This window comes from Rattus rattus, chromosome 10 (genome assembly GCF_011064425.1).
Source record: "Rattus rattus isolate New Zealand chromosome 10, Rrattus_CSIRO_v1, whole genome shotgun sequence".
Classification (NCBI taxonomy): domain Eukaryota; kingdom Metazoa; phylum Chordata; class Mammalia; order Rodentia; family Muridae; genus Rattus; species Rattus rattus.
In genome coordinates, this window is record NC_046163.1 from 34,992,764 (window position 1) to 35,005,285 (window position 12,522).

Consider the following 12,522-nt stretch of genomic DNA (forward strand, 5'->3'; position numbering starts at 1 on the left):
TATATTCTTTAGAATTGGGAAGATAGTTTTTCTCCAGATCAATTAGATCAGTTGAGTGAATTAAATTCTGTGAACCAAGTTGAAGATAAACGCACTCCTTGTTTTTCAGTACTGTTGCAGACACAGGTTTAGGACAGTGTCAGAACACTGTTTTAGGTACACTGTGTAGTGTCCCTTTCTGGGACAATGCACTTTTATTTCACAGTGCAAATGGACTAGAGTTTGTGGTCTTTGACATAATGTTTAATTTTTAAATATCTACTTATATTTTAAATTATGAGGAGTGGTGGCATGTGTGTGTGAGTTCAAGTGCCATGGGAGGTTAGAGGTGTCGGGCCCTTCTGGAGCTGGAGTTACTAACTGGATGTGGTGCTGCTAACTGAGGTCATAGCAGTGTGCACTCCTAACCACTGAACCATCTCTCCAGACCCACTGTTTGAGAACATTACTACTTTATAGTTCTACAGTCAGAGCTAATTTGTCTGTTAGACTTCTACTTCAGAGAATGGCCAAGACAGAATGGGGAGAATTAGGGGAGTAGATTGAGCAGTAGGTCCAATTCAGAAACAGAATCTGAAAGAACAGTCAAGTTCTTCAAAAGAAAAGGGGGAAACATAATTAAAAAAAGAGATAATGTTGTTACAAATACATGGTATTATAAATACTTGCAGTCTGAATTTCCCAGTGCCCATCCTTGTATGGAAATAAGTTTTTGTGCTGATTAAAATGGTTGTCTGTGGTCACAGTCGTATGTGATAAAAGAGGCTTGCAGCAGTCACCAAGCAGGGCTGGTGGGGTGGCTCACAGAAGTCCCGGCAAGCAGGTGGTGTCCTAACAGTGAAGCATGCTCTCCAAAGTCCTTAGAGCAACTGCGTGAGAGTGCAGAGCTTTCTTTCATGCTAATGTTCTCCTGACCTTGCAAGATTTGATTCTAGAACCTGGGGATAAGTTAGTATTCGCGTCTTTGCCATGTCCTCTTTGCTACATCTAAGGACTAAACAACCACCTAGAGGTTTTATGGTGCTGAATTCAAGCTGACTGGTTGCCTTCACTGATTTATAAGCAGCCTTAAGTAATTTTAGGAGGTAGGACAGAACTGAGTGTAGCAAATTCTTGCCGTAATTGTCTTGTCTGTGATAGCAAAGTGAGAAAAGCTCACCTGAAGTTTATAAGCGACAACACGTGCCAGAAGCAGGACAGCACGTGGAGCAAACAGCGGCTGCTTCTCTGACAGATTGCATTAGAAAGGCGTTGGCAGGGCAGGAAGACTTAGGCCCGTCTCCATCACCCACCTTTAGTAGAAGGTGGGGTGGGGGTGGGCAGGACTCTGTAGGATGCACTTCTTCCCCCTCTTTAACCTGCCTGTACCTGGCCTCCTTTGCTGCGAGGGCCAGCTTTACCAGGACTGCCCGTGACTCACACCTACAGTGTCAGATGTCAACGACAGGAGTTACTCTGAGTCTGTTATCCTTCAGTGACTACCGAGAAGGAGTAGGTGCCAAGCCCAGAGCTTCAGGGGCACATTTGACTGAGGAGAGGCAGAAGGCTGAAAGAATTGGCAGGTAATTGCTGTTCCCTTCTTCCCTTTCCTCCTACTGCAGTTGCAGGCTCTGACGGTGCATAGCCTGAACGGAGACAGCCTGTGAGGCCTCGGTCAGTGGAGCAGCTCTGTCAGCAGAACTTGTGTTTGTCTCTCTTTGAGGATTCATTTTCTTTCCTCCTCATCATTCATATACTGGGATTTTACATCCCAAGAATTACTCATTTTGGAATCTTTGTCTCAGGTTCTGCTCCCTAGGGAATCCTGGGAAGAAGCTAATGGCTAACTTCTGAAACCAAATAACAATGTCTGCAGGTTCCAGAAGGGGTGTAGACGTGGATACATTGCTAAAACTTTATAGTAGTCAACAGGGAATGGTTAAACAACAGCATATTGTTCAGAGGAATACTCAGTGAGAAGTGGTACAGGAGGTTGACTGTGCATGGAAATGTTGAGACAGAAGTCAGTATATTTAATCTACTGTCATCTTGGAAATTAAATCTTTGAAATGTGTTCACACATGCACACTGGCAGGTATTAGAGGAATGATTTGGAACCGGGAGAAGGAATGAAAGGAACTTTTGTTTTATTTTTACCCACATACTTGTTGTAGATTAATTTTTTCACAATGAAACAATGGAAAGTGATTTATTTAACTGCTAGAGACAGTGTGATACTTATTTAAAATGAAGAACAAATGTTTAAGAAACAGAAACTATACTAGAGCACTTATACTTGATCTTAGGGAAAGGCTGAGAGCCATGCTGCTAAGGCACATGGTTTTCCAGTTTTTTAAAGTGTGTGTGTGTGTGTGTGTGTGTGTGTGTGTGTGTGTGTGTGTGTGTGTGTGTGTGTGTGGTTTCTGTGTCTGTGTGTAAATGTCTGTGCGTAAAATAGCCAGGTTGCATTGTCTTTGGTGGGTGAAAATATTTTTTTTTCACAAAATGGAAATAGTTTTTATTTTTGTCTGATTTTTACTTTTTATATGTGCCAGGAATTGAACCTGAGGCCTTGCTCATCCTGAGCATAAACTGTACCACTGAGACATAACTCACCCCTCCCCCACTCTATCACACACTTTTTAAAGAAAAGTAGGCAATAGGACTGTTTGGTGAAAATAAGAGTTGTTTTTTATGTTCCAGTTTTGAAATTTTTCAAATTCACATGCACACAGAGCTGGGATTTTATTTGATTTTTCTCCATACATGTGATTTCTGATGCTTGCATGGTTTCTGTCGTTTGGGCAAGCCCTGACTGCGTTCTCTGTATATTCAGCTGCTTCCTCATTCTCCCTTCCCTCTCTTCGCTCTTTCCCACTGTATATGCTGCAGCAAACATCTTTCCACTTATATTTTTGCACACTTATCTAATTATTTCTTCAGATGAATTCTTAGCAGTCAGTGGCCAAATTTTATAGTTTTGGTTATTGATTGATGACTTAGACTCATCAAGTAATGCATTATTTGTCTAGGAAGAAATACAGGCTCATGTTTTCTATTAGTCACTTGTGACTTTTCATTAGTGGTTAATAATTATCGACTGCTCACAATGGGTACTGAGAACACTGTGAACATGACACCGGAGTACTAGGTCGGACTTTGCTCTGCTCAGATCTGAGCAGACTGGGGCAGAGCTGACTCACAGCTAAGGATGGAAACACTATGAGAGAGAATAGTTCTTTATAGGATTTAGAAAGGAAAGGACAAAATTTAGTTTTAAAACTGTAGCATTTCTTCGTTTGCATTATAATTGACTATTTACATGTCTCTCATCTCCTTTAGACTTTAAGCTCCACAAGAAAACATATCTCCTGGGTTATGACTATGTTCCCAGTGAGCAGGCAGCAAGCATCTGTGGAGTTATTTACTAAATGGGCAAGTGCATGCACACAACGAGCTATGCATCTGTTTCCAGTGTTGTTTGTGGAAGCGTGGCTACCAAGCTTTCGGGTTATGATGTTGCTAAAAATAGTCTTCAACTGCATAAAGAAAGGAACCCCACATTCTTTATTTAATTAAATTGCATCATTTTGTATGTTCATACCATTTCATAAAGCAAGAAGGTGAACCATCACTCTGCTTCCACATTATGCAGCCTAATTATAAACCCAGGGTCAGACCTCTGTACTGGGAGGCAGCCGTTCAATAAATCAGTATTACAAATGATACGCCCCAAAGGAGTATTTACTGGTTACTTTAGCCAACTTATAAATGAGTAGCTTAAGACCACAAGTAATTAGATGGGGTCAGGAGTAAAGAATACCTATAAAATGGATGGTGAGTTTTTTCCTATTCTTTGAGGCTTGTTACTTCCTTTATGCTGATTTGTGTTCTAAATTATTGTTGATATGAGTGTTCCAATTTTTGCTCTTTCCTAGTAAAATAATTTTGATTACCAGCACTAAGGAACAAATGACTCATTGAGGAGCAGAAAGCTCTCTGTGCCAGTAAGGAGTTATCTTTATGTTTCAATGCTCATAATGCAGTCAATGAGACTCTAGTCATGCTCTTACTTGTGTCAGCTTCTTACCATCCATTTCGTGTGTGCGCGTACACATGCTCATGTTCACAAATGCACATGTGGAGGTCAGAGGTCAGCTTCTGAGTGTTCTCTCACTCCACAGTGGGGGTTTGGGGATTGAACTCATATTTTCAGGCTTGGTAGCAACTACTGAGGAACCTTGCTGGACCTGACAAACTATTAATTGGAGGTAAGTTTTATGCAGACTTATTGTTTTCATAATAAAGTTTTAAACATTTTAATATTCTAGTAATATGTTTTTAATTTCTTTTTTAACAAGTCAAGAGTACTTGCAGGTGTTGACACACTTTTAAGCTCTTATTGAACAAACTGCCAGATTACTTATCAAATATTTTAAATACCTATCAAATGTTTTTATGTGCTCATAAGTAATTCCAAGACATCCCCCTCAAACACACTGTATATTCCAGTTTCATGTTCCTGCTTTGAGATTGAATGTAATTAGAATAAACACAATTCTGGTATTTTGAATCATACCTTCATCTTTACATTTTGTCTTAACTAAACACACAGCATTTTTTCTAGAAACCCCACTGCTAAAGTTGGAATCTGACATTACCACATATCCCTAAGTTCCATGCCAGACTCCCTTTGTCAGAGGCTTTCTCTACCTGGGAGATCTGGGACCCTACACCCACTACCTGAGGAATGTCATGTACTCCTTAGGGAAATTACAGCTCCAACTCCCTTTCTCCCAATAAGAAACCTGGTCATCCAGACCTGAGATTCCTGCAGTGCCTCCCCATGCTAATGGGGTATCTCAGTGCCTTAGCCTCCAGCCAATGACCTTTGCCCTGGGTATCCCTGACACCGTCCCCAAAACTATATGCCTTGATTTCACCCTGAATAAAGTTGATCTGTCTCCCTAAAGCTGATCCCAGAGATAAGTCTGTTATTTTGTTGTACTCCTGCCGTTCACGTACCCTGAAACCCTGTTGACCCTGCTCCCTTTGTCCTCATGGGCTGGTGGCCAGTGACCTTGGGGGGAAGGGAGGACCACTCTAGCTTTAAATGTTTTGATTTTTTTCCCTTTGTGAAATTTGGTAGTGTTTTATAAATACATGTAGATTATGTAATGTTTGTTCCCTTTATCAGCAGCCCTCATTTAATATAATAGAGCTCCAAATAAGGGTTTATTTTATAAGAATTAATGGGATAAATAACAAATTGATTTTGAGTTTTTTCTCTGTGACACTTGAGGAACTTGGCAGTGCCTGTATTTGGCAGCTAAGCTGCCAGACTATTCTGGTGTGATGTTTAAACCAGTGAATGGAGCATGCAAGGACACTTACTAAACATAGCTGGTAATGGGCACTTCTAGCAAGCAGATTTCCGTGTTCAAGATAGAGGCGTTTCAGAGCTCTAGTCTTCCTTTTGCCCACTGCCCCCGTCTCTAGGGCAGCATTAGCTGTTGGAGGTTGTGAGTCCCCACTTACTTGAACACCTTAGCTGCTGAGGCTGAGTGCCCACTTCACTCTATGAACTGCTGTTCAAATTCCCTCCATCCCCCTTTGGGCAAAGGCTTCTCGGTGTAGTCCAAGCTGGCCTCACACTCAGAGACTCACCTGCTTCTGCCTCCTGAGTGCTGGGATGAGAGGTGTGTGTGACCACTACTGGGCATCAAGACCGTGTGACTGTAACTGGACGAAAGGACTAGTGATGAACTAGTGACGGGCTGTACTTATGGGAAAAGTGCAGAAATACTAAATTACTGACCATGGTTTAAAAACGACAGAATGGAACTGGAGAGCGCTCTCCAGTTCCCAGCTCCACGGGGCAGCTCAACCATCTGTAACTCCAGTTTCAGGGGACCCAGCACCCTCTTCTGACCTCCTTTTGCACAAGGCATGCAGGTGGTACACAGACATACATGCAGCAAAACACTCGCTCATATATAAAATAGAAATGAAATTTTAAAATAAATAATATGGTGGATAAAGCCAAAATACTGCACCTTTAGAGATTTCTCTTGAACAGTATTTTTTTGGTTGGGCTATGAGATTGCCTGAAAAACTTATCACTTTCAGTATTTTAATATCAGGAGTAATATTAGAGTTTTGTAACATGAATTATAATTTAGTTCTTTAGTGAGACCTTAATATGTCACCTTTACTAGAACTTTAAATTCTAATAAAGCATTCTGGTGGAACTTGAAAGCCGGATGTTTGCTGTGCGGGTGGTTGTGTGTGCAGAAGCTGTCGCGCTGTCTGTCCCTTGTCCTTAAATAAGTGTAGTTTTTCTATGCAGCATCGGTTTCCACAGCAACAGATGTTTTGAGCTGTAAGTGACAGGCCAAGGATGACGCAGTTTTCTGCTGCTTGTGGCTCGTGAGCTGGCGAGCTCCGATCGCCCGCCCGCCTGCCCGCTGAGATTGGGGGAGAATGGAGTGAGAGACCTTTCTTTTCCTAGGACTCAGTTAACACCAGTAGAAGCTAGGCTTTCCCCTCAGGTAGAGTCTGGACAGTCAGCTCACCAGCATGGCGTTCATTGAGAATTTCAGTCAATATGTTTGGATCATATTCTTTCCTTCCCCTCCCCCAGATGCTCTTCCTTCCCCACTCCCTACCAATCCAACTTTATTCTGTTCTTTCTCTAGCTAAAAAAAAGGACAAACAAACGAACAAGCACAAAGCACCAAAAATCACGGAGTCCTATTTGTTGAAAGTTTTGCTTTTAATGTGTGTGTTTTGCACGTACATGGTGTCTGTGTACATGGGCATTGGATCCCCTCAGACTGGAATGATAGATCCTCATTTGGGTGTTAGGAATCAAACCCAAGTCCTCTGGAAGAACATCCTGTGTTCTTTTTTTAAAAAAATACATAATTTATTTTTATTTTATGTACATGGGTGATTTGACGTCATATCTGTCTGTGTGAGGCTGTCAGATTCCCTAGAACAGGAGTTACAGACAGTTGTGAGCTGCCATGTGGGTGCTGGCAACAGAACCTGGGTCCTCTGGAAGAGCAGCCAGTGCTCTTAACCACTGAACCACCTCTCCAGCCCCTATTTAAAAGTTTTCTATTGACTATTGTTGGTCTCACTGAAGATCAACATTTAGTTACATTCACTCTGATTTTTTTGTTTTTTTAAAAAAGGTTTATTTATTAATTATATAAGTAGACTGTGCTGTCTTCAGACACACTAGAAGAGGGTATCGGATCCCATTACAGATAGTTGTGAGCCACCATGTGGTTGCTGGGAATTGAACTCAGGACCTCTGGAAGAGCAGTCAGTGCTCTTAACCACTGAGCCATCTCTCCATACCTCCTTTTCAGGTGTTCTTAATTAATTGGAAGTAGAAATACCCTTTATTATTATGTATGAGTTGTACCTATTTCTTGCTTTGCCAAGTCTCTCAACAAAGGACCTTTTGTGTGCTTTCTTAGGGCGGGGTTCCTGCATCCCAAGTGAAGTTTCCTGTGGATTTTCTTACACCTGACTCTTGGTAGTAACAGAAAATGGCAGAACAGTCTTTGCATACACATCAGTGACTTCAATCTTCACACTTGCATGTAATTGCTGCTGTCAAGTACAGTTACCATCTGCCCAAGTTTCCTTCCTCGGGGACAGCTATGCCATGCTTTGATAAAGAGTTATAAATTACAGGTTTCTGGGGCCTTTTGAAGGTTTAGAACTTGTCTACTTTGAAAAACTGAAGCTATAAAAATAAAATCATATTGTCTTTTAAATATTTTATAAAACTGACCTGAATCACTTTGACAATAATAAGAATAACAAAGATTTGAAGGCTTGCTGATTATATTTCCGGATTAATTATGAATACATTCCCTTTATGGATTCATGCTATTGGTCACACAGTTCAATACATGTAATCCCAAGAGCATGGCACGTTTCCCTTTCAAACATATATGTATGTGATTCCTGCGTCACATAGGATTATTTCAGTCCTGTGAGTTTAGCTGGGTGGTGCTGGGTTGAAGATTACCTGTTCCACTCAGGCCTCCTCCACTCCAGATCTGGAGAATGAACTACAATTATATCTTGGCTAACAGCAGGGTCGCAGTGTAAGACACATGTCAGTAGAGGAGTCTGTAACTGTGTGAACACCAGAGTGTATTACACAGACTAAGATAGCTCTGAGTATAATAGGTAATGTAGTCTCATGCTTGTTATGTGCTCTGTCTCTGCTCGCCTGTCTTCTGTGCAAGTGGGCTTTCTTGGCTTTCTGGACGCATGTTTTTATTTTCTTCCCAGGGTTATCGCCTCTAGACCCCCTTAAGGAATAAATGGTCTGTGTCTAGTAATATAAGCTTTGTACTCACTTCAGGTGCTGTTATAGTTAAATCAGAAATGCCCCACAGGATCTTGTGGGTAAGGCCAAGAGTCTCTCTATGCAGTCTTGCTGGCCTGAACCCATTGTGCGTGCCTGTGCATGCGTGCTCATGGAGGCCAAATGACAACCTCTAGTGTTCCTCAGGAGCCTTCCACCTTCTTTGAGACAGGGCCTCCTATTGCTGTGGAGCTCTATAGGTCGGTGAGGCCAGGAAGCCCTAAGGACCCTCCATTCCCCACCTCCCCAGCACTAGGATACGTAAATGCACCATACTTGGCTTTCTGTGTGAGTTCTGAGGATTAAACTCAAATATCGTGCGTGCTTGACAAATACCTTACTGTCTGAGCTTTCTCTCCCTTTATAGATGCATGATATTCTTTTGCGTGGATGTAACACATTTTGTTCATTGTTGTTGGACTGTTGGGCTATTTCCACTATTTAAATTATTTGTTTATATGTGTGTGAGCATGCATGAGTATTTATGCACCATTAGCCCTTGGAGGTCAGAAGAGGGCATTTGGGTCCAGAGTTACAGGTAGTTGTGAACCTCCATGTGGGTGCTAGGAACCTAACCCTGGGCTCCTGCAAGAGCAGAGGCGTTCTTAGTGCTGAGCCTCTCTTCAGCCCCACAGTGGTTCTTTTGAATCATGTTGCTGGGAGTATTATGTATAACTCTATTGAATATATATCTTCACATAGGATATAAACCTAGGGGTGGAGTTGCTTTATCAGAATCTGAGCATAATTATAAACACAGTAAATCCTAAATATCAAACATTTGCAAGACAAGAGAGCCCTAAAGGTCTTAGTCCCAAAAGATTAAAATACTGAATGTTGAAACCCCGACAACCAAAATTATGAAAGTTGGAGTTCCCTTTCAAAAGAGAATGCTACCAAAGAAGGTAAAAGCTAATCTCAGTGCTTGGGAAGCCGAGGAGGAGAATCACTGAGTTCAAGGCCATCCTGGACTACTACAAGGCTACTCCAGGCCAGCCTGGGCTAAAGAGTGAGGCTCTTTGTCAGACAACAAAAAAGTAGAAGCTGAGTTTCTGGGTAAGGGACTGATGTCTGGTCAGTGCTGTGCTTGCCTTTGAGGCTGCCCCCCTTCCAGGATAAGTGGACAAACCAGTACTCTTCTAACCACACCGCTGGTGTTCGATTGCCACGGAAGGTACAGTTTCCATTTAACCACCCACTCTAACCTTGAAGGACCAGTACATGACCACTTTGCCTGCTTGGTAGTATTTTCAAAACTGTCTCAGTGTTTGTTTTGTTATGTTTCTTAAATCAAGTTATACAATTCATGCCCTTGTGTAAACTGAAAATTTAGAACTCATCCTCTCATTTATTTATTAATGATGGGAAGAGTGAAGGACCTTATAGTCATTGATTTGGAGATTTGGTGGACCTTGCAGAAGAAAATAGGTTTCAATTGAATCCCCAGACCATAATGATATATTTGAGGTAGGGTGTGACTGAGGCTTCTTCTGAAGGTGCATTTAAGATTGCTACCAATAAAATTCCATTTGACCCAGTACATTTGATGGAAATTTTTGATGTATTGGCCAAATAATGTGGCAATGACTATTTTAAAATGCACCATTTATCTGCATTGGAATGCCATCGAGCTCATGAAATTCCAGAAGTACTTAATAAATTAAAGTCACATTTGTCTGAAGAACCCATTCAGCTGCTGATTGGTTTGAAAATAATTACATGCATAGCAGGATAAGAAGACCCCATCATGTCACTACTTGATCAACGACACTGTTCCCGTCAACCTTGAGGAGTGCTTTTATGAGTACCATAAACTGTATTTCTGCATAACCAGTGTAACAAAGTGTGGTCCAGATGAGAAGACAGGAGAATCTAATAGGGAGTGACCTATGTTTTAGATCCTAGGAGAAACATAGAGAAGATGATCGTGACTACATCCTGTGAGGATGGACTTCAAGTGGTAGAGGGCTCGACAGCACAGTTAGTAACTGGGAGATGGCCAGCTGTATCTGGATTACCTCGGTCTGGTTGCCCCAGTCGTCATTTGCTGCAGTATACTTTTTTTTTTTAGTTTGTTTGTTTGATTTTAGTGCCTCACCCCTCTTAAGTGGTTGACATTATTTTACAATTTGCTAAGTTTTATATTTTATCTTCACATCATTTCTAGTTCATTTTATGCCTTTTGGTGCAAAATAGACCGGACAAGAAAGTGTTATCACTTACATTCCTCATAGAAGCAGGGCAAGAGGGGATGGGAGAGGGGGAAACCGGGAAAGGGGATAACATTTGAAATAACTGTAAATATAAAAACTGTCCAATAAAAAGAAAGTTTTGGGCTGGAGAGATGGCTCAGTGGTTAAAAGCACCAACTACTCTTCTAGAGGTCCTGAGTTCAAATCCCAGCAACCACATGGTGGCTTCCAACCATCTGTTAGGAGATCTGATGCTCTCTTCTGGTGTGTGTGAAGACAGCTACATTGTACTCACATACATAAAAAAAATCTTAAAAAAAAAAAAGTTTTGCTGAAAATAAAAAGAATTGTGCAGGTGCATAAAACTCAAAATTTTCTCAGGAGAGGTGTCCTTTTTGTTCGTTTGGATTTGTGTGCAACATAAAATTTCTTACTGTCTTGACCCTTTGGGTGATTTATTTGCAGTGGTAACTCGTAAATTTTGATTTGTCTCCTCAAAACACTTAGGTTTCCAATTTTATTTAGTTGTGATTGTGTGTGTGTGTGTGTGTGTGTGTGTGTGTGTGTGTGTGTACATGTATGTAGGTGTATGCATGTTTGCCATGTATGTTCAGGTGCCCTGGGAGGCCAGAAAAGAGTATGAGATCCTCTGGAGCTAGAGTTACAGGCAGATGGGTGCTGGGAGGCAAACTCTGGTTCCTTTGTTTTTGTTGTTTATTCATTCATTCACTTTACACCCTAATATCAGCATCCCCTCTCCTAGTACCTCTGCACAAAGCTTTTCCCTCGTTTCATTTCCCCATCCCCTTCTCCTCTGAAAAGGGAACCCCCTCTCTCTCTCTCTCTCTCTCTCTCTCTCTCTCTCTCTCTCACACACACACACACACACACACACACACACACACACACACACACACACACACCAAGTCGTCACTGCAGGACTAGACGCATCCTTTCCCATTGAGGCCAGACAAGGCGGTCCAGTTGAGGGAATGGGATCCACTGGCAGGCAACAGATTCAGGGACAGCCCCTGTCCAGTTGTTGAGGGACCTGCATGAAGACCAAGCTGCACATCTGCTACATATGTGCCTAGGTCCAGCCCATGCTTGCTCTTTGGTTGATGGTTCTGTCTCTGGGAGTCCCCCAGGGTCCAGGTTAGTTGACTCGGTTGGTCTTCCTGTTGAGTGTCTATTCTCTTTGGGTTCCTCAGTCTTTCCCCCAACTCTTCCATAAGACTCCCCAAACTCCATCTAACGTATGGTTATGGGTCTTTGTATGGTTCCATTGAATACTGAGTGGAACCTCTTAGAGGACAGTTCTGTTAGACACCTGTCTGTAAGCAGAAAAGGAACTCTGGTTCTATAGTCATCTTTCTCCCTCGTAGGATATATTAGACAGCAGCACACTCTCTCCCTCAGGATATATTAGACAACAGCACACACACAGAAAGCAAAATAAAGTAAAACGAAAGGTTCTTTGAAAAGATTAGCAAAATTCTAAAAAGAAAGGGGAAAGATTATGAAGTCATGGAGTGTAGCTGAGGCTGGCACTGTGTGGCAGGGCCCTGGAGTCCCTGAAACTAGGCCTGGAAAGAAAGGCCATTGGTAAAATTGCAGCCTGAATTTCAACTGAAGCCCCAGGACTTGAAGGGATCATGGAGAGAAGTTGGCGCTTGATGACCTCCCTGTGCCAGAGTTAGGATCCCTGATTAGAGCCCAGGAGAGGCTATTGGTAAAAGTTCAGGCTACTTGAAACGGGAGACACCAGTGTTTTGGAGATGCTAATACCATGGACAGTAACCAAGACCAGCGGCTGAGGTGGAGTAGAGCTCGGCCCAGCCTATTCGTGTTTAGAAGCTCATAGTTCCAGAAGTCTGACACTGACACTGAGTCTATGTTGTTGATCTTTGCTTTGTCAGTTTGTCCTGCTTTTCCTCCTCCTCCTTGGAATAAGAA